Here is a 25428-nt window from a genome sequence, read left to right as displayed (position 1 = left end):
GCCCTCTCCTTCCATCTCTGACATCTTTCTTCAGCACGCCGGCAGGTTTAATCCTTCGAGGCTGATCCGCGCATAACACGCTCGCAAACTTTCGCGAAAGTGCGTCAACGTGCAACGTTGAGTGACGTTTTTCATCACACTTTTAGATTATGGGCGGATCATGCAAGCAGTAAAACTAGCGATAGCAATTTGCGAATTGAATTTCAGGAGAAACAACCGGAACTTTCTTACGTTATAACAGTTACTCTGTGCTAAATTCTGTGTAGTAGTTCGGAGATGTAATATCACGTATTATAAACGTATTGTCTCGAGATAAATCCTATCGATAATTATAATTTGTTTTACTAACAAAATTTCTGATCAAAGTAAGGAGCGGTTGAAGTTTCCATATAACAACGTTTTATTGTCAAAATTGAGCTTCAAAACCATAAACGAGCAACATCACGAAGAAAATACTTCGAAAATCGTTAAAGTATATTTATTTACCGTTAAAAGAATTGATTTAAAATTGATTTCTGCACGATACATAATACAGACGATATCCTTACGACCGTGCACTTTACCTTGGTCTCGATTTCTCTATCTCTCCTGTTTAATCCAGGCAAACGTCGTAGACAATCTCAGGGAATATTGGGTCACGTTCACCCCTAACCTTAGGTGGCCGTCCACTCCTTTTCGCCCTTAAACTCAAGCACTCGGTGCAAACACTCCTCTTTCGCATCTCCAACGTTTGAAACTCTGTCACTTGTAATAAACACACACGCGAAACTTCCGTCGTTGGAATAATTAGCGAGATCCATGCTGGATTAGCGAATTAGAATAAGCAAAACAGACTCGTAAAGGAATAGACAGAGATAGATACAATAGAACAGCTAATAACGCTCCAGCTGTATCACTTACTTTGTCCTTCGATATAAATAAAAAGAGATTCCAGCTTCTAGGGATCATTTTATATTAAGGATTTAGCCTTGAATGCGTCAAAGATTTCACACATCCGACATACATTTTTGTTGTCTTCGTCCCTACGAATCGTTCTTCGGGCGCTACTCATAGAGACGATGATTACGAGTCATTAAATCTTTATTACTCGTATGTTTAATTTATAAACTCGAATGTATATCTTTCGAACGTTTGATCGCTTTAACGATTCTATAAATAACGTAGATATTCTAGATCGGTGTAGCAGAAAAAGAAGAAAAAAGAGAAAGAAACAAAAGAAGAAACCGATTGTGCGATAATAGGTACGTTTCGTTTGGAAATCCACAGTCACACGCTCGCCGCGGACTTTCATCGTCGCATTAAATTATCGTGACCCGCATGCGCTGTCTCGATGCTTTACTTTTAATTGAAACGTTTATGAAACGGGCGTTGAACTAAATTTTCCTCGAACAGTTGTATTTCAAAGGGGGTAAACGACGTGTCGCGGTAGATAGGCGCACTTATCTGCTAGATTTAGCGCGTCGCTCCAAAGGCAAATTTACAATTAAGCCCAGCGCACCGAGAAAATAGACGCATGCCATGCGTCAACCGTACACAAGATGTAATTTCGCGTTATCGCGCCTGCGGATGTTGTAAATCGTTGGCGTCTGAGCAGAAAAGAAGAGGATCCTCAACGAGCTCCTTAAATTGCTGTCAGAAAGAACTTGCTAAGATGAATACAAATTACCGATGTAATCGTAATTATTGTAAATACTGTAGAATCCTAACTAACCATTATGCAACCAGACTCTTGATTGGATAAACGACTTGCTGCTTGGTTAGAAAATATTAGGTTGTCCGAAAAGTTTCCTTCGTTTCATAAAGTGATAATAGATGAACAACAATTTCTGTTTTATATTATTGTATTGTATTGAATTAAGTATGTTCGTGCATAATTCAATAAACTAACATAAAACAGAAAACATTGCGCGTCTATTGTTTCCTTGTAAAACGAAGGAAACTTTTCGGACAATCTAATACAACCCCATTTGTAAGTATCAGAAATACATCTAAAGAGTAAGATAAAGTTACAAAAAGATGTATATTCTATGTTGCAATGTAAGGATCTCGTCGATAATAAATAATAGATAACGCGATTAAATTTTTTCTACATTAACAATGAATTGTTCTTTTACGCTTGTCTTGAATTTCGCTTCTTACACTTATTACACTAGAATTTCATTTCTTTGAACTTTTTCGTGGAATTCACGCAAACATTAAAAGTTCGCCGATTCTCTCTTCTACCTATGATTTTTTGTTCATATAATACGAGCTTTTTAGCTAAGAGGATCTGTTTAATCGGACTAATAAAAATTTCATCCCAATAAGTGGAGCTTATAAACAGAGTTCCTCTGTATCTTTATACTTATCCACTTCACAATTAAATCCAAAGAAAGTACTTTTTCATTATACCGAAGTTTTTCTACAATAAATACGAATAATGTTTATATATAATTTAGTTTAGTTAGAATCTAGCATATATTAAAGTAAAAACTTAAATCGCGGTAAATGTATACACTGTGACCTTTAAGGGAATCGCATAAAATTGTAGACATTTGAAACGAAATTGTAAAAAATATGAATTTTGAATGACACGATTTTACAAATATGTTTCTTGCTATTTACAATGCCGCGGATAATCGACTTTACGTTCTTCTCCTCGCTATTATTAACATCAAAGGATCGTATTTCTACAACTTATAAAACATCACCGTCGTCATCGAGTTTCAAAATCCGTCCGTTAATCACTCTCGACAAGACGTTCCACTTCTTCATCCCATTAATACCCATCCTTCCTTTCAGCGCGGAATTATCGTATTTCCTCGCAACGAAATCCTGCACCACATCATCCTTCTTTCGCTGCAAATTTTCTTACCGACCTCTTCCTTTTCTTTTTCCCTTTCCAATGTGAAACTACGTAGCTCTATTTCCGTCGAGAAGGTAATTTTCGAAGTAAATCCGAGCGTTAAATAAACCGCTCGCATGGAGGGACGATCAAAAACAGTCTGGAACAATCGCAGTTAATAGGAATACGAATGCGTTCGAATTCCTTCGGTGAATGGTTCACTTGACCCGTTTCGACTTGGAACAAAATCAGATCAGGCGAGCGAGGAGATACGCTCGCTCTTTAGCTGGCATGCAAATGAATTACAAACGAAGCACGTCCACGATAGAATTCCCAATGTATTTTGTGCACGAAAACGACTCGACGAACATTGTTTGAAATCCAGCTTGGTTTTAGGTAAGTAGAATAAATAAGTATATAAATAATAAAAGTACCTTCGTTGACACCGGAATTGGAACGATCCGACGATTTTCGTGCTTTTAGCAGGATAAAAACTACTAGAACGGTAAAAAAAAAAAGTAGTGCAACGATCTTTTTCAAACGCTACTATACACTATCGGCTAATTGAACCACGTAATACATTGTCGGCGGAACCGCTGAGTTGCAGCAGAAAGTTAGACGAAAGTTGGGAACCAAACGGTAACCCTCGTTCGCAGGAATTCCATCGGTAGCGGTGTTTCAGATGAGGCCTGGCAAAGTGGAGGCGAAGTTTTATCGCGATCCAGTCGGCTCGCGATCCTACTCCACCCTTGATTTTCCGGGCAAACGGTGCGTGATTACCCACGGTTAGTTGTTCTGACTTCAGTTTCTGGAAGTAGCGCATTCATTCGCCGTGAAGCAACTGTCGGAATGGTGGAGCGGACGAACGCAAGTATCGTTGCCTCACGCCCGGCGAGTATCGATCACTAATAAAAAATATCGCGAGCTTTAACGAGGACCGCCACGATTTTCACGGCTATCGAGGTCGATCCCCGTGAAATTGCGAAAATATTCGAAACGCGCATCGTTCGGCTCGTTAAACCGAATCTGACCGTGTGATTAAAAAGCTGGACTGCCCTCTGTCTCTGAGAGAGGAATCAAGATCGGAAAAAAAGAAAGGAAAAAAAAAAACGAAAAACGAACCGCCATTGCGTGACGTTTAAGCCGTGATGATTGATATTTTACGAACGACTTGCCGCTCTATCGAAATTCGCTTCTGTTAAATTAATAACGAGCCGATTTAATTAAAATTCACGCGGTTACTTGTTCGCTTTATAAGTAGCGGAAGAAATATAGCCAGGTCGTAGTTCACCGGCCAATTTATGGAAAAGGGAAAATGCGTTTGGGAAGATAGGACGATTGAGTATGTTTTTCTTAGATTCCTTTTTGATATTGAAATAGAAAGAAATTGCGGATGGTAGGATTTGATAAAAGCGAATGTAGGGTGGCTGTGAATATACGTGTACGTGTGTGTGTGTGTGTGTGTGTGTGCGGGATAAATGACTCGAACAATACAATCGAACACCACAGGTGAAGAGAAATTGTTTGATTTGCTATATTGCCAATTAGTTTCACGTCAAAGCTATCTTTTCGTTTGATTTTGGGATTAGATCAGTACTTTTGTCATTCTCTTAAACATTGAAAAAATAGTAGCAGTAATTATGCGGACTAATAATGATTAAATTAAATTGACATAAGAAATTAAGCAAGAGCCGCATTTCATCATAGTTGGATCGTAGAATTGGGAAAATATGACAGATTACCCCTTTATGTGTTTTAACGAACGAAGAGAGATCCGAATGAATAAGAGCCTTAATTCGCATGGAGTATAGTTATCCAAAGATGCAAAACGTAATCCCACCTGTTAGTGCACTAATTAATGTTGTTACTGAAGCAAGATATATGTCGTCTAGCAAGTATATCAGTTTATCCACGATATCTTCGTAGCAAGGAGCATAGCTTCGCATTAAACGAGTAGTCAATTGTATATTACAATTTAATAATAAGTCTTTGTATTTTACAAATTTTCCAAATCTTTGTGTTTTATCACGAATAATTTTAGTATGGACAAAAAGATTTTCGAAGACAAATTTTTAACTCTAATGTGTAACTACACCCTCTTGTTGGTCCTAAAAAGTTGATAAATAGCCATCATGAGGTTTCAGAATTCTCGCGTAATACATATTACGATTGGGAGTAGGAAGTTGGAGCAGAGAATCGAAGAAGAATTAGGAAAAATTAAGAAAAATGTTAATGCTTGTATATAAATATTAATTATTAAAAGAAGCATAATAAATTCCCGTAAATCATGCAGCTTCTATAGCGAATTCTCCTATCGATGGTTACATTCATAACTGTTAGAAGCTCCCTGACGTAAGCTCCTTACAAGGGTGTTCTGGCGTTTCATCAGCATTGCAAGTAATTTCATCGGGGGTTGAGTATCAGAGCGTTATCAGACACCTGATGAAGCTAACTACGGTGTTGGTGTAACATGGAAAGACAAAGAGTTAAATCTATAAGCTATAGACCCTATTAGTACCATGTTACGAAAAAGCTAGAAATAAGATTAAACCGTGTAAAAATTCGAAATATTCGGAAATTAAATAAGCTGGTCTCGCATTAAATATAATTGTACATGATCGAAATAAGATCGCATAGGAAATACTTGATCCATTACTGATTTCACATTCTCAGACAATATCTCAATATCAAATACTGTTTCGCGTATATTATAACGAAAAAGTCATTGTTCTTAAAGTTACGAAAGTACGTTTCCATAGATAGCAAACTTATAACCAAATTAACGTTGTGACGCTAAAAGGAAGATATTTTTAGGAGTCGATTAACTTAATAATACGATTAACTTAAATTCGTTAAATCTTGGCCATAATTCTTAACTTGTCATACGACGTAATACAAATTAAGGAAAGGAAGAATTAATAATAAAATATAATCCAACCCTACAGAATTAAAATTCGAGATTCAGAGGCTTTCAACACTCTCGGGTAATCAAATGGAAAGCAAACACCCTCGAGCGTCTAACTCACCCCTTGTCTGCCCAGACACAAAACTAACATTCGCAAATACAACCCTCGTCCAGAAATAAGAGGAAGATCAAAGAGAAACTCTAATAAGCGACCGTACACTGTGGCCTATTAACAGGATTCACCGAAATACCGAAATTCACCCTCTCGTTTAATAATTCCCCTCTTCAAAATTCACCTCGTTTAATAATTCCCTACCTTCGATACGCAACTTCTGATCGTCTCACCACAAACACGTAGACATTTCCAAAACGCGAACACACGGGCGAACGAGACGAAATAGCCAATATTGTACCATCTTTCAGATTCCACGCAAACGAGATTCGATACACGCGTGCAAGTACGCACGAGTGGTTACACATATCAATTCAGTTATATCTATTATTAGATCTCTGGTTAATTCTATTGTCCAACCGGATTCGAAACGAATGCCACAGAAATTCGTATATTTCCGTAAACGCTTGATTAAAATGTCCGCTGACCTAACATTTTACTGAATTGTTGAATTCCATAAAAATGGCTAATTCTGTTACTCGTTGGAAATCAATATCGTGAAACTCCTTATATTTCTATCGATTTTTGACTTTTAAAATGTATCCTAAGCTGACGGTTTTCTAAATTCTTCAATCCTATAAAACACGCATTGGTTTCATTTACACCTGCGTTAAATTTCTCTCGAATTCAGTTATTTATTCACGATGGATGCCACGGAATTTCCTGTACATCCAGAGTACAGGAAAGTGAGTAAAAAAAGATTTCAAGGCAACATCCTAAATTCTTCGATTCGCTAAACACATACCGAATTTAGTTATACCTGTAGTAAATCTCTCCTTAAATCTGCTACTTTTTCAAGATGAATCTCAAAGAATTTTCCTATATCCAGACACTCTTGAACAAAAAGAAATTCCAAGCTGACATTCTAAATTCTTCGATAAAAATTCTTCTATAAAACAGACAACGATTCCAAACTTACGCGCACTGTCCTCTGTTCGATAACGTCACGCTCTTATTATGAAATCCACGTCGAGCCTTTCGCAGTAGCTTCGTTCGTCACGTTTTTGTGCAATGGTCTAATCGGTTCAATGGATTCGCGGTCGTGTTACGTGGTGCACGTCGTTCACCGCGAAACGAGTACGCGCGTATCCGCAAATGAGTTTGACGGCCTCGCGCCTAGCTGCAGCGCGCGCGGCACGTCGCGTTACACGAATACGCGGACACTGACCGGTTGTTATATCGGCGGCGAACAACCATGGATGCGGTCGTCGTTCGACCGCTTCCTCCTGTCTCTCTTTCCTGTTCATTCGGACCCTCTGTTGGTCGATTAAATCTTCGCCGAGGAAAATTAAACGACGTCACGCCGTTCACCATGAATATTAAACGTATGAGGTTACAAAGACCGCCGTGTTTCGGTAAAATTAGTTTATCGTCGGTCAACGTCACGAACCCTGCTATTCTTGGATGGACACGTTGCATGATAGTCTTCGTAGCTATAGATAGAATTAGATATGGAATTTATCGGAAATTGTTTGGCGTTTGCGTGAAAATATGTTAGACAGATTTTCTGGTCGAAGAAATAAGATGTTGCGAGTGAAGGTATAGACTAAGCTAAATTTTGTCTGAACAACGATTTATAGCATTGACTCGTTGCGACAAGCTGGTTATACGTATGAAGAAGATACGATTATTTAGCAGGATTCGTGAAAAAGATTATCGTTTTGCAGAAGAATGAATTACGAGGGTCGTAATTATATTCAAATACTTGCCAAGTAATAGCAATCGACTAACGTTAAATATATTTATAAGAACGAAGTATTTCCGCCTGGTAGACGATCTAAGTGGTAGATTTCCAGACCACGATACTGTATATGAATTGCGTTAAATGTTTGGGAAATTCGTTGGAACACGAGAACGAAGAAAATCGAATAACGATGAAAAAAAATTTAATACTGATATTAAATACCTATGACGTTATAATGTTATAACAATTTACAGTAATAGACGTAATAATTGTATTATCGATATCTTTGCAAGTTTCGCTTTAAATCCAATGAAAAGCCCTCTTCCCTATATAACTGTCTGAAATACTTTTAATTTATTGCAAGAATATTGAACATTTTGGGAGAAAGATTGCCTCGTGTCTATAGCATCCTACGTTCTACGGTAACAAGGATCCACGAGGTAAATATCACTTCAGGTTGTTCCAGCCAGCGTGGTTGACTTTGGAACAACGAACACCGTTAATGCAGGAAGTTTGATTGTTCTTGACACTTTAGAGATTGACCCGGCTTGAGTGAGATTTAGTATCCTTTAGATGCAGAAGGTCGATTGGGATTTACACGTTTGTTCCGATTAATGTAGTTTCCAAATTGGATTCAAATCGAACACTTGCTTACCGACAGCATTGTATATTGAAAGAAATCGATCGTTCGCTAATTTTCATCCGTTTCTCATTCGTTACAACTTTCTGTGCGTTCGACGTTGATTCGAGCCACGTAAAATTCTAATACATCGCATAGATCCGCCTATCTCTCGTAATAAATTTTCCCCTAAGCAAACAGTTCAGCCACCGTACACGGTTTAATCAAATTCGGAATAAAGGCAAATAAATTTTATTCCATTGTACCGTTTCGCGTTAACGTTGAATTAAAAAATACCGCGTGAAAGATATTAAAATACGCTTTCAACGAAGAATGAAAAGAGTGACTTTGTTCGCCAGCGAGCGTATGTAAAAAAAAAAAAAAAGGAAAAAGGAAGCCAGCGTCAAAAATGTTACGTAGCGAGCGGTGAAAAAAATACGGCGGATTAAAATTGTGGGAATTCGAACGTGTGTTGCGTGTAGCCTCTAGATGCATTGGCAACGCGTAACATGTCGGATTTGAATACGAAAGGGGGATATGGCCGTCCGCGGATCGGTGAATTCATTTGACACGGCCTGAGGGCGCAAAGATTAGAAGCGGTTCGTAAAACGCTTCGCGCGAACGAGTTTCGATAATCAGGTTTCTGGTCAGACCCGTCAACCAAATTTCAGCATCCGTAATTCAATGAAATGTCTGGAAACGATTAGGCAGCGATGTTCTCATCGACGATTTGTTCGAACTGCCATATGCCGTAAATCATACGACATTATGCAACAGATGGAATCGCTTAATTTATAATCGCCGATTTGAGGTCAGCTGCAATCAACGATTTACGAGAAACTAGATGCGGATATTCGATATTGGAATTTTTGTTTTTCCTTTTTTTTTTTTTTTTTTTTTTCGAGATCCGTAGTTTACGATGTCCAGTTAGCGAGACTATTTTTCATGAAAAAATTGGAAGGGATAAAAAGAATTGATATTTTTCATGGAAAAAAATGGGAAAGACAAAGGATTTTAATCGATATTGTTCTATAATTATTGGAATTGAAATTTAAACTGGATACTGAATTATTTAATTTTATTCGGTGTGATTGAAATTGGTCGGATTTCATCGTAAAACCCTTTTGGATTATTTAATTTCATTAGATTTGATTAGATTTTGATTGAAATTCGATTGGATTAGAAACCAGATATGAATATTGGATATTGGAATTTTTTCAATAATCATGGCTAGAAAATATCGATTTCTGTTATTTTTCGGTGAAGAAATTAACGGAAAGGAACAGAAATTCTTCGTGTTATGATCTCAAACAATTAAATAAATATGTAATTATTGAATATTAGTAATCCTTTGTGTATCGTCAATAACGATTTGCTCGCGTTCCTCGGTAATTTACTACACGCGATATAATTTTCCAATTACTGGACCGTTTAAGTACATCAGATTCGATTAGAATTAGAATCGAATATTACTAAATACGATTGTCTGAATTAAGTAATTTTAAATAAATCAAAGCGTGCGATTCATAGCTTAATGAGTAATTCCACGTTTACAGTGAGATATGTATACGCTCTATGCAACCGCTGCACGTGTTAGCAACATAAATAACATACGTCGTAGATAGCAAATGAGCATTATAGAACGATGCTTATTAATATCCGATAGATAGCAACCTGTATGAACGTACTGAAGGAACTACAAATTGAACGTACTGGTAACATGTTTGAAAATGAGAATTGACTAGTTCATTAACGTGATATCGTTATAACGGATGAAATTGTTTAATCGAAATAGATAGTAGAAATTCGATTCAGTTTAGCTTCGGAGATCGGTTTATTAGGGCAGTTTAGATTTCAATGTTTAATTATACAGGCTGCACACACTAGATTTTCCACTTATTGTTAAATTATATAATAATGTAGCAGCATTTCTAGTTTAAATTCAAATATACCTCGTACAAGTTTTCATATGTTTGCAAATGGACGTTTCGTAAAACACCTACATTTACGTAACTTGGTGTACTTACAATTAGTTAAATAACGAAGACTGTTTTAATGATTGAATTTACATTATATATGTACGTTACATAATCTTCTTTACAATGATATCGAATTAATTTACACACCGATATAATGAATACGTACGAAACATTAATTAATTTGCTTTATGGGCTTAAACTCGATAATTTTGTATTCGAAGCTGTACGTAATGATAATCCTGCTATATCCTTTGCTATATCGATGTCTACTCAACTCTGTCGTGTTCCTTTATCGTTAAAAAATCTTTTCTATTTGGAAAAAATATGACGCAATATGGTCATTCTTCTTGAAGAAAAAGATCGAGGCACAAATATCTCTAGATTACAACAGCGTTAATTTTGTTTAGAGGTGACGGTAACTCATCGTTCATTTCTTACAACTTCTGCCAGCTACGCCAGCTGAAAATGAAAAGCGAAGTGAGCTTGCCAGAAAAATGGAAAAATTAAGATTCCCCTGAAGTGTTGTTGGTTGAAATAAACCCACGTCAGTCTATATACTTGCTGGATGACCCGTTTCGATTTCACCAGCACGTACCAACTCTGATAAAAACTGATAAAAACATCAAACGAAGTCCGTTCATTTTGTTTCATACGTTACGACGCGATATTAAATTTCCCACCATCGGACAGTAACATTTTATTTATAGTCGAAGAGCTTCGCGCTGTGGCAATAAAATACGCGACTTAATCAAAAGGGGTATTTTAGTTTTCAAAATATCGAAACACACACGCAGCAGCATCTATTAGGCTGATGCATACGAAATGTAGTTTCTTGAAAGCTTAAATATAGCGAGTCAATTCGAGATTTATAAAAATTACCAGTTTCAGAATCTATAAATTCTTAACACGGAAGCTGCTACAGTTTCTTCGTTTGGAGCTGCTTTTAAGATAACTGATCCATTGAAAGATGAAATTTTTATTAATATTCAAGAATAAATTTTTCAAACATAGAAGCAAAGGAATAAGTTTCATAGACGTGATCGCGACGAGTTTCTATCGATCAGCGGAAATTCGGAAAAGGGGAGCTAAACGCTAAATTTATGTTTTGAACCATTTCCGTGGCAATCTATCCAAGTTTGAACTCGTGAAAATATCGGCCAAATATTTCGATCATTCGCGAGTCCTCTAACTTCGTTAGCTTCTGGTATTCTTCGTATATCGTGTTCTTTGATACGATCGATTGTTAACAAACTAGATGAAATATGCTTCAATCGGTAATGCTGACTCGGCAAATTCGAACTTTGAAAAAACGACGTTTCGTACGCGTCAATTTAAATCCTCTGCGTAGTTCGAATACGTAAAGTCTCAACTTGAACGTTACATGCATTTTTGAGGGTAGGAAACTAGCATGCAAATAGACGATTCGTCATCCGCGGGACGAGTTTTCGCGGGATTCAATCCGTCGAAACACGAAATTCTTTTACCGTTTCTTTATGCGTACTAACACGTGCCTCCTCGTAGCCTGTGTTAGCTCGACCGTAGCACTCCGCGGAATCGCTACAAGGGAAATTTCGCGTGCCTTTCAATGGGATAGAAGGAAACTTCCTTTGAATGGGCCAGGCAGAAAGCGAGGCGGACGAGCCGCTTACTTTTCGATGCATTTCAAAAGATCCTCTTACGCGGCGAATTTACCGCGTGTAGCATCCGTCGAATCGTCGATTCCTGCATTCTGCTGATTAATAGAAACACTCCGCGGAATCTCTCGTCGCGACCACGTTTATGAAATTTATTATGCAATATATATATATATTCTTTCCTCTTATGTCTTATGTCTCAGGAATGTATTCTTAAATATTAATAAAAACTCTTGCAAGTTATTTACGGCTCTCGTCGCAAAAAATGCGGACTGATAATGTTTCGATTGACTAAGAGACGCGATTCACCGTTTCCAAGCTCCGAACTGTTATCTTCTGCAAGATAAATTACGACAAATTTCCAGAATTCCAAGTTTTATTTCATTCGTTTCGTTCAATTTATTCCTTCGCGGGGAGATTATCACATCGAAAGGATGTTTCATTACGATAGCTCCCGTTTAAAAAGAGACGCAGAATCGCAATGTCTCAGCTGACCGAGCAACGCGACTGACCGGTACCAAGCTTCAATCTGGCATTTCCCGCGAGAAATCTCTATAAATTCGCTTCGCCTCTCCGTAGAGGTTGCGAAGCTTCTGCAATTTCGTCGCCACGTCGCGACGTCAACGAAGATCAGCATATGGAAGGCGTAATGGCAGAAACTCGTGCCTGGACCGTCGAACGCGTAGAAAAGAGACATATTTTTCAGAGCTCACGCTTCGAACGGACCAGGCTATCAAACGAGTTTTCAGTGTCTCTGCGAGCGAGAAACGAAGACGGAGAGAAATATACAGGCGGCTATATCGTTATTTTGAGAGGCGGGCGACCTACGTGCGTGAAAACTTTCCCCATAAATTCTATGTATGTACTTGCGAAGCTACGAACGACGGACAGGGTGCAGAACGAGCACCAGGAGGGAAGAAACAATTGAGATACGGGACAAGTTCCGCGAAAGTCGCTGCATAACGTCGCGTCTCAAGCAGCTGCTACGCGTTCCGTGAAACGACTTTTTCGTATAGTAAACATCGTGCGCGTGGTGTAGAATTCGGATATACAGCGTGTCTCGGTTTCTCGCGTCAAGCGTTATCGATATATTCCATAGGCCAAGGTAAGAGGAGTTTGTCAGATAAATATGTGTCGTTCCAAGCATCGTTAAAGAGTTTTAACAACAAAACGACGTACGATACGAGCGGTAACGAAGGTGTCTTACCACGGTACAAAGCGTGAATACAGCAGGCATATTTACATCCAGTAGTTGTCAAAAAGTATATGATAATTCTACGAGCCCAACTTGAACGAGATCTTCAACTTCAACTAACCGAGAACTTCGGAGTATAATGAATTCAACTGATAGGAATGGCGAACAGTTTGAAATGAGCTGTAGTTGCAGTTGTGGAAGTATTATGAGTATCATATACATTCCGACTATTGCTGCGTGTAAATATTTCTGGTGATAATGTGCGTTCGTTACCACTCCTTCGGTATATCGTTTTCTTCTCAAAAATCTTTAACGGTGCTTCCAATGATATATGTATATTAGATTGACCTAGAATATACTGACAACGCTTGGCTGGAAAAAAGCTGAGACATTCTTTATTTCTAATTCGTGAAAACATAAAAAACTGCCAAGTTTGTCTTATCTGATGAAGAACATCGCGACCATCGAATAGATCTCGAAATATGTATATCTGGCCGTTCTTGCATAATAATGAACTGATATACCAACGTTGATCGATTCTCGGAAGTATCAAGGAGTAAAAACATCAAATCTTTCAAATTCTCGATAGAGGGAAGTTAACCCATACGACTTTCTTTGTAAATATTTTTTCTTATCGAGTGTGATTATTTTGTAGAACGAATCGTGTTAAATGAAGATCAAGAAGGGTAAATTTCAAGTGTACGAAGAAAGTAAATAGCTAACGAAATGTTGAAAAGTTGAAAAACGAAAAATTCTAACATCTTACAGTACATATGGATTATAATTTACGAAGGAGGGGGGGGGGGAATAGAATAAGTCAAACAGGCTTGGTATGGTAAAATAAAACTGAAAAAGATTGAAGCAGGAAGGGAAACAGCGGAATAAAATAGAGATTTCAAAGTAATTACGGAGCGCACAGCGAAAGGAAATACAAGGGGAAGAAAAAATCTTGGTAAGATCGTTAAAAACCAAGTTAAATACAACAGGAGCCAAAATGAAAAAAGAATATATGAGAAAGAGAAAACTGCTGAAGAAAAAATTTTCTGCGCGACGAAAGCGACAGATTAAGAATATAGAAAACGAAAAGATGTATAGATTTTTTATGAAAAATAAAAAAGAACTTCCGTCGAGGAAATGAGATGGCGAAAGAAATATCCAAGATAATTAAAAACTCAACAATATTTTATTACGATTTTGAATAAAAAAAGTGTATATTTCACCCCTTATACAACTCGTAAATTCGTTGGAACAGAAGATGCATAAATGTATAGTGTAGAAATACGCAGATCACTGAGCAGTTAACACGCGACGTACTTCAAATACGGCGATTGCGCGACGATTATATTCAAAAAATTTGTGAGACTTAGCGAGAACGATCCGAGTAATCGATTAGGTATGCAAGGTGCTCCGACAATTCCGATTGGAATGCAATTGCTCGGTCGATTTAGAAATGATGCCCATACTGCGCTGGATTCTCCAGCTGGTCGCAATTTCGTTATTAAAAAGGAACGCCGTCATTGGTATTTCTCATTTGGAGCTGTCTCATACATATCACACTAAATTTATTCCTTGGTAAAAAATCAAGTGAGATTTTAAAAGAATCGACGTTGTTGTTATCATCATCATCATCATCATTATCATTATTACTATTATTATTATTATTGTCCTTTACAGATCATATAACGGATTCTTGTTTATTAGCATTACGTGTTTCTTCACTCAGAGGATTTCTTCCTGGCTTTGATTAAATATTCAAAGCTCATACTAATGTGACTATCGTAGAAATTTAGTATTACTGTTTTCAATCTATATGAATATCGATTACATCAAATATAAGACATTGGTCAACAATTACTCTACATACTGACAGAGTCACTAATTCGATTGCTGCATTAACGTATTAATTATCCCTTTACTCGTAAAAGAAAGAAGCAACGAAGGAATTGCTTAAGTAATTATTTGTAGTAATACGAATACTCAATTCGCGATTAGAACAGCGTTTAAGGGAACGAAGATAATTTAATTTCGATTCTCGGTCGCCATCGTTTGCTTTCGCATAATTTATCCTGTCGTTTCATTAAGGGATGAAACTAACAGAGAGAGGAACAGAAACAGACCCTTACCGTTGCAAAGCTATGCAAATATTGCTTGGTGATTAATGCCAGCTACTGGCCGAAACACTGCCGCTTGTGCAATGGCAAATATTTATCCTCCTACCCTTCGATCTAATTGTTTAATCGATGATTGCCAACTAGGTTATACTTCCGTTCGATGGAACGCTTGATTTGAAACTCGGCAAGGACATGATCGAAAAATGAACGAAAACGTTACGTCAATGAGACAATTTCTAAAATCGTTCTTTAAATATTAGATTCCTCGGAAAGTTTACGATATTCCTGACGATCCATATAAACTCGTTCTGTGTATTTTATATGTCCCACAAGTAACGCGGTTTTTCTAATATCGTTAGGTCGTAAGTAATTATAGTGATTCCAGCTCGATTACTCGATTCCGGTACTCAATTTGAATATTCATTGAAATAAAAATTGTATTATTTTTGCGAAAACGGATTGCCTTTAATAATGTTCAAATTCCTCGACGAATGTTTCCAAACGATGTAGCACTTCGAAGGCAATAGCGAATCGTATTTATCAAAACTGAGATCTTTTTCGTTCCGATAGAAATTAACTCGTAGTGAAATGACATAAACAACGAAGTTTAATAAGAAGGATATCTCTGGCAAAATCTTAATTGACGTACTAATATCCTTACCTATACTAACAGCGTTCCGAGAAACTTTCCGAGAAAGTCATGGGTATATCTACTTGCAAGATAACGTCCTATTCAAAATGCCAAGAAACAGTAGGACCGTGAATCAGACGGTGAATGTAATACATTACTGTATTTTAATCCGTGCAATTCATTCTCAACGATTTTATAACTAAAAGTTTGGATCGATTTATTTGGAGATGGATAGTGAGATTCCGGGATACAGAAATCTGAGACAGATTATCTCTGCTCGAATTCTGGTAAAAATGGTAGCAAAAATTACAATATTCTTCCGAGAGCCTCCCTCTTTTATTTCTTTCTTTCTTTCTTTTCCTCTTTCTCCCCTATTTTCTCCCTATTCCTTTCTTTATTCCCATTTCCGCTTCTCCTTTGTTCCTACTTATCCTTTCCTTCCCGTCGTGCGCTTCGAAACTCGAAATGCGTCAACGCACGCCAACAAATATCCCAAACAACTGCACATCGTAAGACATTTGCACCTCTATAGCGGAAGAAATAGCGAAAGGACATTTTAGCCGATTGTCTTTTATGGATATCGTTCGCCCTTTAGAAAAACCAAGCGTAGTATCGCCGACGCGAACCGACGATACCAAAGAGAGTAAAAAATTACGTAGCCGAAATTGGATGTCCATTCCATCCGTTTATTCCCGTCGCTTTTCTTCTATTACAATACCAACCAACCCCAACGACTTTCAACGCCATTGAACCTTGTCGAGCGAAATTTTCGTCTTCGCAAAACAGACCGTGAAAACGGTTATATGCCAATAGCGCTTCTAACAGGGCGATTTTCCTCCGACTGGACTTTCAATTAAAATTTCATTGGCTCGGCGAATGCGGCAAAAAACGGAGAGGGTGAAAAATTAATTACGGTGCGTGGCGTGGCCTTCGCGGACAAAGGTGCAAACGGGGACGGTGAATGGGCGCAGAAGTCGCGATATGGAAGGATTAATGAACCGCTAATCGAGTCTCAGGGCCGAGGGTCAGGGTAAACGAACGGGCATCAGACAAAATAAGAGAAACGTCGGACGAAAACACGGTCGAGAGAACGAGATACGAGAGTTCGAACATCAAAGTCGGTGGAGGATAATGGCATTCGTTTCGGACGCTGGTGTACGAGCTGGATGAAACTTATCGCCGTTGGCATCTAGACGTCGAATACTGATTAAAGCAACGGAAACGCGGATAGCAACTTTCTGTTAATTAAACAGACGATGTCGGTTTGACCTCCACCGGTGGGATTGGTTGCTTATTCCTCTCGAAATTGTTTCCAGAACGAAAAGCTTAGACGAGCGCCGAACGGCTAATAGATCGTGGCTATCCACGCGCATTCATATTTTTATAAATACGACTCGGCAGATGAAATCTAATGATCTGTGAGAAGATAAAAATATTTGTTAAAAAGAACAGGGTTTGGAAAATCTACTACTAACCAAGTAACTTTATCCTGGAACTAATATTAATGGTAAAATTATACGATTTACGAGGTACAGGTTATTAACGTAAATTCCCTTGCGCAATAATAATAAGCTTGGTAATAAAGCATATGAAGTTGTAGAAGTAGAGTTCGCGAATGACGAGTCGTCCGATTATTACACGAAATTTGACATAGAATCGCAAAATAGTAAAGTAAATTAACAACTTGTCAGTTCGTAAATTTTATTAATCAGTAAATTATTGTGTCTAGTATTAAAATTCTCGATTAATAGTCATGTTTCTCATCAATATGATGTGTAATTGTTCAGAGGATACGTGAAACGCTCCTAACTGACGTACCAACCTCCAGAGATGGTAATTCAACCGTTAAGCCGAGAGCCATGTTCAGTTCGAGGCAGAGTCCGATCCGACCTCTTTATCACTGGCAACCCATGGGCATAATTTTGCAACAGTATCTCGGAAACGGAAGCTACGACGCTAGAATCCAGTAATTTCGTTGACTGTGGCGTAATCTGTATCGATTCATGTGTTCGGAACATCGTGAACCTTCCGAGCTGTTTCTACAAATGCAAGTTTCACTTAGCGATCGATCAATGCTCTTTGTCACGAATTATCGATAGAATTTATCTAACAGAATGTTGTTTGTTTCTCATAAATTATTTTTCGTATGATGTGTCGAATAGAGTTTTGTATTTCAGCAAGCTCAATGCTCAAAATACAAAAAAAGAAATTAACCTATTCCTATAATCCGCAATTGGTAATATATTGCCATAATCTAAGGAAACAATTACATTACGTTGAAGTGTATTAAATTTGTAAAAATCCATTCGATCCATCCGGCTGCGCATGAAAAATTGCGAGACATCGTCCCCTGCTGTTTTTCTCAAAAATGGGCTACTAACGAGAAATCAATACGGCAAGCACCCTGTATACTACTTAACGAGAACATAATGCTAATTAAAGATAATCAGGAACGTTGGATTTCGTATATTTAGTATAGAAACGCATCGTTCGTAGCTCCAGTTAAGAGGACTACCAGCAGGCAAAGGACAAAGTAAGTAGAAGGACCATTTGATGTCAGACGAGCTTCGGGTAAATCGAGAATACCATTTGTAGGTTAATTAGACTAATCGTCGACATACAGACGATGCTTAACGAGTCTTGCCTTTCCGACGTTTCCATTAAGCCAGTCAATCAGGTCTGTTTCAACGGTGAAAGAGACTCCATTCTCGCGTTATTTTGAATTTCAATAGAAACCGATGTTATCGGAGCTCTGGAAAGAGGAAATTCTGCGCGGGATTCGCCGAAATTGAATTTAGGCTGCTTCGAATTCGACGAAGGAAGATGCAACAAGAGCCTTCTCGACGATGCAACTTGAAATTCTATAACTTATCGAACTAACAGGGTGATAACGAATATAACTTCCAACGAGGATGAACGTTTCTTATGAAACTGGCTGTTGCGAGCTCGCGTACCATTGAACACAAATTAAAAGGAAATCGATACTTCGTGATTTCGGATTATCGTCTAAAGTTTAATAAATCTCAATGCAACTCCGAAATCATTATGGAGAAATTGAAGTTATTAAAATATCGCGTGAATATTTTAGAAGTATAATTTCTATGAAAGAAATAGCAATATCTATGTTTGCTTTTAATTAGTATATATAATCAATTCATATTATCTTTTTATATCATTATATTCAATATTATTTAATTAATATAAATGGATTATTGTCTTTGAACACCTCTCTCCATCTTCCAAACGAGTTTTTAATCTTCTCGTTCTTTGAATTAGGACACACTTTCACTCCGATATCCAATGTATATTAACTTCGATTTTATCTGTTTGTATCTCAGAAAATAGAATAACTAAAATTACCATAGATTAAAATAGTTCCATCTGAAAATCTCATCGATTTTCAACAACGCAATGGTCCATTACTCAAATTGCCTCGAGCTAGAATTCTTGATCATCCCAAGTGCACAGTGTTACGTAGCACAAAAAGGGAACCTTCAGCAAAGTTTGGACCATCACAAATGCAGATAGCATCTGGGGAATAAGCTTTCTCGCCGTTTTCTACCCTGGCACTTTCTTTACTCGCGACTCAAGGCGTGGAACGAAAGATGCCCGAAAACGAACGCTCGTCGAGCTCCCTTCAGGATTCGATCCGATATCGCTCACGGTAGCGGCTATATCCGGTGAGATTCTGTTGTTCGATTACAGCACAGATTTATTTATCGCTGGAAGCTTCTTACGCAAACAACTTGCGATGCAGAAGAGACAGAAATAGCAGCTTGTTGAGAAAAGTAAGGACGAAGCAGTCGGTATCTTTGACGCGCCTTCGTGTAGAAAATGTTATTTCGATAGAATAACGTTATTTATGCGACAACGAATACGTAACGTAAGATTTATTTATCGCGATCTTCTGCGATTAAAGGGAAGAAACATCATTGGCATTTGCAAAGGCTGACGTATAATGCAGTAGAACAGATCATATCAGTTTCATCGATGTTCAGTTGAAAGCGTCGAAAGTTTAGCTCAGAGTTAACTAAATCTCAAAATTGTCGTTTGATGATTTATTTGTTATTCTTAAAAAAGATTTTTTTTCATTTGGTAGTTTATTTACAATCAATTCTCCTTGAGAATTTTAAGTAACTTCATCTGACGTGGTACAGTAACTTGGATTATAATAATTTATATTATGTTGATTCTAGTTGAATTTAATGCTTCGATCTAAAGGGTATTTTCTTTTTAGTCTGCGGGTCTGATCCGTCGTGTCAAGTAGTTGGGTTGTGACTAATGGGTTGTGGTGGTTGTTGACTCTTGTATTATATCTGCTTTTGAATTTGTATATTTCTTCTTAGACTATGGGTATCTTGAGGTCGCGATGTATTACTCCGTTGGTGACATAAATGTTGGATTAAAAAAGATCGGCCACGAAATTTGTGCTTCTTAAGGCACATAAATTTACAAAGATAGGTCACTCGGTTTTTGATAATGAAATATGACACTTCATAAGAGAGAGGCTCGGAGCTGTGAAAATCGCAAAAATGAACTCGCAATCTCGCTTCGAAAAAGACTCCATCTACTCCATCCACAAACTTAATTGAACTGCCCCTTTAAACAAACTCCCAGTTACTCGATAAATTTACCACGGCCATTCTTTCGCCCACTTAATTCACTCCCGTCTATGAGTTCTCTAACCTCGTAGCTTCGTAGATCGAGCGCGTAATGTGTGCGTCGGTGTCGCTAAAAACACCATTGAGCCTCTCGCGTATACATTAATAACACCGTAGAGGTCCGGCAGGGGCAGTAAAAAGACCAACAAAGTCACGTAGGAAGAGAAAAAGAGAGAAAAGAGGGAAATACGCGTGGACCAAACGATGCATCATGGTACATTGTACCTACGCGTTTCGACTACTTCGCGTCGGCTACGGCGTCGAGTGGGCTCGCACGGCGCTACAACAACGTCGCTGTGTCGCGTCGGGACAACGTACTCTCATTAGCAGGTGTCGCGGTTTTATTTTTCCATTTTTCCCGCTTGCTTCTCCCGGCTCGAAGTTATAAAACGATTGCTCTTCGCTTGCGAACTTTTGACATTTTTAAATGGTTCGATCTTATTAAATAAACAAGATCGTTTAAGTGGGATTGTAACATCTCGCTTTTCCCTTATCTTTCTCAAGCATCGCGGTGCGCTATTTATTTATTTCGCGCCTTCTATATTTACCATATCACAAACTAAACAAGAAAATCAAAGATACTTTTCAAGAGAAAAATGTTTAAAACTGTCATATTTCAACCTGATTTTTCCCAACGCGCGTTTCATTCTCCTGTGATATTACTTAACGAATTTTTAACACCAATTTACTCCGAAATGAAGCTTCACACGGGAATAAGTTTTAAAAATTTAGCTCGCATTTTCATATGAAATGGTCCCTCGAGGATCGTATCGACGATTCATCAAACAGCCTGTAAATTCCCATCCAATCAGACAGACGTGGCGGGATCACCATTGTCACTCATAAAATCGTATCTGGTTTCGCCGTCGCGTAGCTACGGAACAAACGGTTTTCCGATAATCTTTCTGTGCCGCGTAAGTTTCAATGGCATCCCATATCGGCGTGTAAGCAGGCTGATGCACGGTTATTTCAATAGGAGGCGGTACGTGGCGCGATGAACGTGCAAAATGCAGTCGACGAGGCAAAAGGACCGTTCGTTTGGTCGTGTGCACGCCTTGTCGTACATTTCCAACTGAAACGAATCCACCCCTGTCAAAGCTTGACGCGTTTTGCCCTGGCGAGCAAGACAGATTCGAATGCCTTTCCGCTGCCTTCTGCAAACGTGATCCATCTTTCCGTCTTTCCATCGTCGCAGGAAATGTTCTTCGTCGCGGCACGTGCGACGAGTTTTTATATAACCGACGTTCCAGATACTCGTACATTCAAACGAAGAGTCGAATGGATCGTGGGAAGTAAAGTAAATTTCAGAAACATTCGTGCAAGCGGATGTAATATTCGTGAAAGTTGGAAACGTACCTAGTCGAGAGATACATATTTGAGAATTTTCGTGGCGAGTAACGTTGAGTACCGTGGTCTATTCCTCGATTGCAGTCGAACTTGCATTGGTGTTGCGAAACAAGAAGAAATCGGCGATGACGAATAAAATATAAACGCCGTGTCTGTAAACGCATTAGAACTACAGAATATCAGACTAGAATATCGGTATTGAAAGGTATTGAACGATGACTAATTCGAAGAATTCATGTGGAAATTTGTCATGCTTGATGCGACACGTGACAATTTGCCTGCCTGTGACAAGAATGTGCCACGAAAGTGCTACGTGTACATGAACAATTGAAAAACGAAATAGTTTCTTATGAAAAAAAAAGTGTCAGGGTTCAGAGCAGAGTATAGGAATCAAGTCGTATCGAGTAACATTTGAGTACAGTTGAGAGGGACGTAAAATCTCTATCTGATATTTAAATATAGTCCTTACCATCTTATGTGCTGTCTTATTCTTGGATAAAACCTGACATCCAAATATAAAGAAAGCGTCATACAAGATCTTTCACGTGAGTTGCGTCTATCAAATTAAACGAAAATTCTTGCATTTTCTATGAGATATATCGAATTATTCTATCTGCGTGAATAAAAATTTCCAACAACATTGCCATGTCCTAAAGATCGTCGCAAACGATAGCAACGCCAAGAATTCAACGTCCGACACAAAGCGAAGAAAAAGACGAAGGCTTCTCGTCTAGCATTCAAAGTACCCTATAATTTCAAATATTTTACTTCCACGCGAATATTCGGGCGAAGCGTAGCCAACAGTCTCGCCAAGATAAGGCCACGTTTTTAACAATGGACCGCGCCGCAAGCTCTATACAGGTCGAAAACGAAACATTTTCCAATCGCTCTGTTGGCCCTGCATGGAAACTCGGTTACTTATTTCCAAACTGTTGAACTCGTACCGGACTTAGACGAACTTCCCTATGCGGTAGACGTTCGTTTTCGATTCGAACGAGCACGAGACCTTTCTATCAAGGATCTCGCGACGACGTTCGCTCCCAGACCAGGATATAACTACTTCCGACGAATTGCGGACGGAGGTCGAAAGCGCATCGAGGCGAACCGTTCGCCATCGCGCTTACCAACCAACCCGCTGATCTCTCAACCACGCGCAGAACGACCCCAATGCACAATTTACGCGCGAACAACCTTCCATCCAAGTTTGCTTCCTCCTTTGATTCGCGTTTTCTCCGGCGACCACAGCGGATATACTGTTCCGGTTCATAGAATAAAGACACGATGCTCTATCTGTTCGTCGTTTCGAAACGGTTAATGGTTCCTGTATTGAAAAAAGGATTACGGGGCAAAGCGGTTCGATAAGTTAAACAAAAAATTTTAGAATAGCCTTTGATAGCTTATATAGATAGCCATTGGACGAAGTATTAAGTTAATAAATAGGATTTTGCGAATCTCCATACGTCTTTGCGTAATTAAAAGGTACAAAAATGCGCATACGATATGCGAAGATGTATAAAATATCCAAAATAGAGCATTTATTATAACATTTGGTGGATGAAACATATTTCTATCCAAATTACATTTCTCTGGGTATAAAGATGTCCATGAAGATGTGAAAATGTAATTTTCATTTATGCAACCAAACTGACTGTAAACTTCACCGTCTGTTTTTATTACAGATCTGATTCTTCTACTTAACTGTTCGTATTGTAAAATATTATCTATATAGCTACATCAGTTATAAATACCCAACACCGGTAAACTAACTAAAAGTTTGATAGACTATTAAAGTTCGTTCGCGATTTACTTTGACAAAACGGATTGTTGTTGTTTTCGCGGCCAACAAGATCGCGAAAATGCCTCGTAACGAGCCGCAATGTTTTCAAAAACTACGCCGAGTTTTCGTCGGTTTATTATTAATAACAACCGAGTGACGTAACAGGCGTGATTTCAGCTAGTTTCGTAGCGGATTTTCTTGTTGCACCATGACCAAAAAGGACCGCGCGACGAAACGATGAATTATTAGAGCGTTTACGGAGTACGTGCTTTCGACTGGTTTTAGTAAGTAGATATTCCGTGCTTCGTCGCTACGTCGAGAGTTTTTCGTGCAACGACGGAACGTCCTGCTTTGTACAAGAGGAATTATGAGAGGAAGTTGTTCTCTTTTATCGGACCGACTGAACAATTTCACGCTTGTTTACGGCGAATTTTTTCCCCTCTTGCGCGAAGAAATTTTGAAATCGGCGATCCCTGTTAGTCGAATGTCGTGTTACTTTTATTCGCGCTGAAATTTTAATCATTGTTATTAGGAATCTGCGATGAATAATTTCAGAGAATCTTGTCGTTCCATACCGAGAGAAAATTTCTCCGAAGTTCTCCGATTTTCATTTATTTTAATCTTACGAGAACGTAAATAGAGAAAGTCTTTGTATCGATGACAACTTAATTTGATTCGTAATTATTATTCGAGATAAAAGTTTCAAAGTGATTTTTTATTTATAGTACTTCAAAGCAGAAGTATTTTTCAAAAAATGAAACTTCAAGGCGCTATTCCTTGCTCGCTGCATAATGATATATTAACAAATTATCATTGACAAATAATCTTTATGCAGATTTTGTTTCCGAAACATTTCGCATGTACTGTAGAAAAAATTCTATAGAAAGTCATATTTGTAGAAAGTCGGTCGTACAAATGAAAGCTTCTACTTCCTTAAAAAGGAAGAAAAATTAAAATTCATGATTTTCCTCGTTTAATCGCTGCATGATCAATCAACACTCGAAGTTTCCAAAAAATCTCCATTCGATCGAATTGGTTCTCCACCTCTATGATGATTTACATTATCGAAAACGAGTTTATTTTTAAGCTGCAGAACATTACGATTAATGTAAGAAATTGTTTAAAGAAGAGTACACAAGTCGGATGTACGAGAAAGATTGAATTCCAGCCATCAAAGACTGGGATAAATGATAAAAAATGAAAGACGAACAAAGTGTATCGAGACGACTGCGGACACACGTCGAAATTGAACGTCGAATCGCGCGTTTGTCGCACTCTGATGGACCAACCTTAACCTAGGATCCTTTTTACCTCTGATACGCTAGGTGTCCTATAGTTTAGAGTCAAGTGTATCTTGATACGAAAGAACTGTACGTAAAAAAGCCTGTCATCTTCGAATAAAATGTCACGACACGATTTTCCTAAGGCATTTCGCGCAATATGCTACGTCTGAAACGTGTCACATGAATACTGATTACGTGTCACTCGAAGAATTTTCCCTCTATGAATTTTCCTGATTGATGCTACTTGAAATGTTTGGATAAAAATTGACGTAGAAAGATGATGGTCTTAATATGAAATTTCAGATTGGCTTAAAATTTTACCCCTAAAATTTATTTACTGCGAACTTCATTTTACAATGGCACGGAATAATTTCTACTATAGAACGTGTATATATACGTACAGTTGACAAAATTGTATTTTACTTATTGCACGTTAAAGGAACAAAGTTTAATCCTCTTAATTGTACATAACGTTATGGTACAGAAAGAAAGTGTCCGAAAAAGTCGATACAAAACTTCTGCTACGTGTTAATGAGGTCAAGTAGATAAGGAAAGTTTATATAAACCGATGTCCGAAATTTATCGAAGAGTTATAAGGTTTCGAAG

The 25428-nt window shown here is 38.1% G+C and overlaps 1 protein-coding gene across 7 annotated transcripts in view; it reads right to left on the bottom strand.

The window, feature by feature from the left end:
- LOC122567415 (pikachurin-like) overlaps positions 1–25428 on the bottom strand; it is a 233000-nt gene that overhangs the window by 140188 nt on the left and 67384 nt on the right. The window lies entirely within an intron of this gene.

This window comes from Bombus pyrosoma, linkage group LG5 (assembly GCF_014825855.1).
Source record: "Bombus pyrosoma isolate SC7728 linkage group LG5, ASM1482585v1, whole genome shotgun sequence".
Classification (NCBI taxonomy): domain Eukaryota; kingdom Metazoa; phylum Arthropoda; class Insecta; order Hymenoptera; family Apidae; genus Bombus; species Bombus pyrosoma.
Note: the sequence above shows the minus strand (reverse complement) of the source record. Positions and strands in the feature narration are given on the sequence as shown.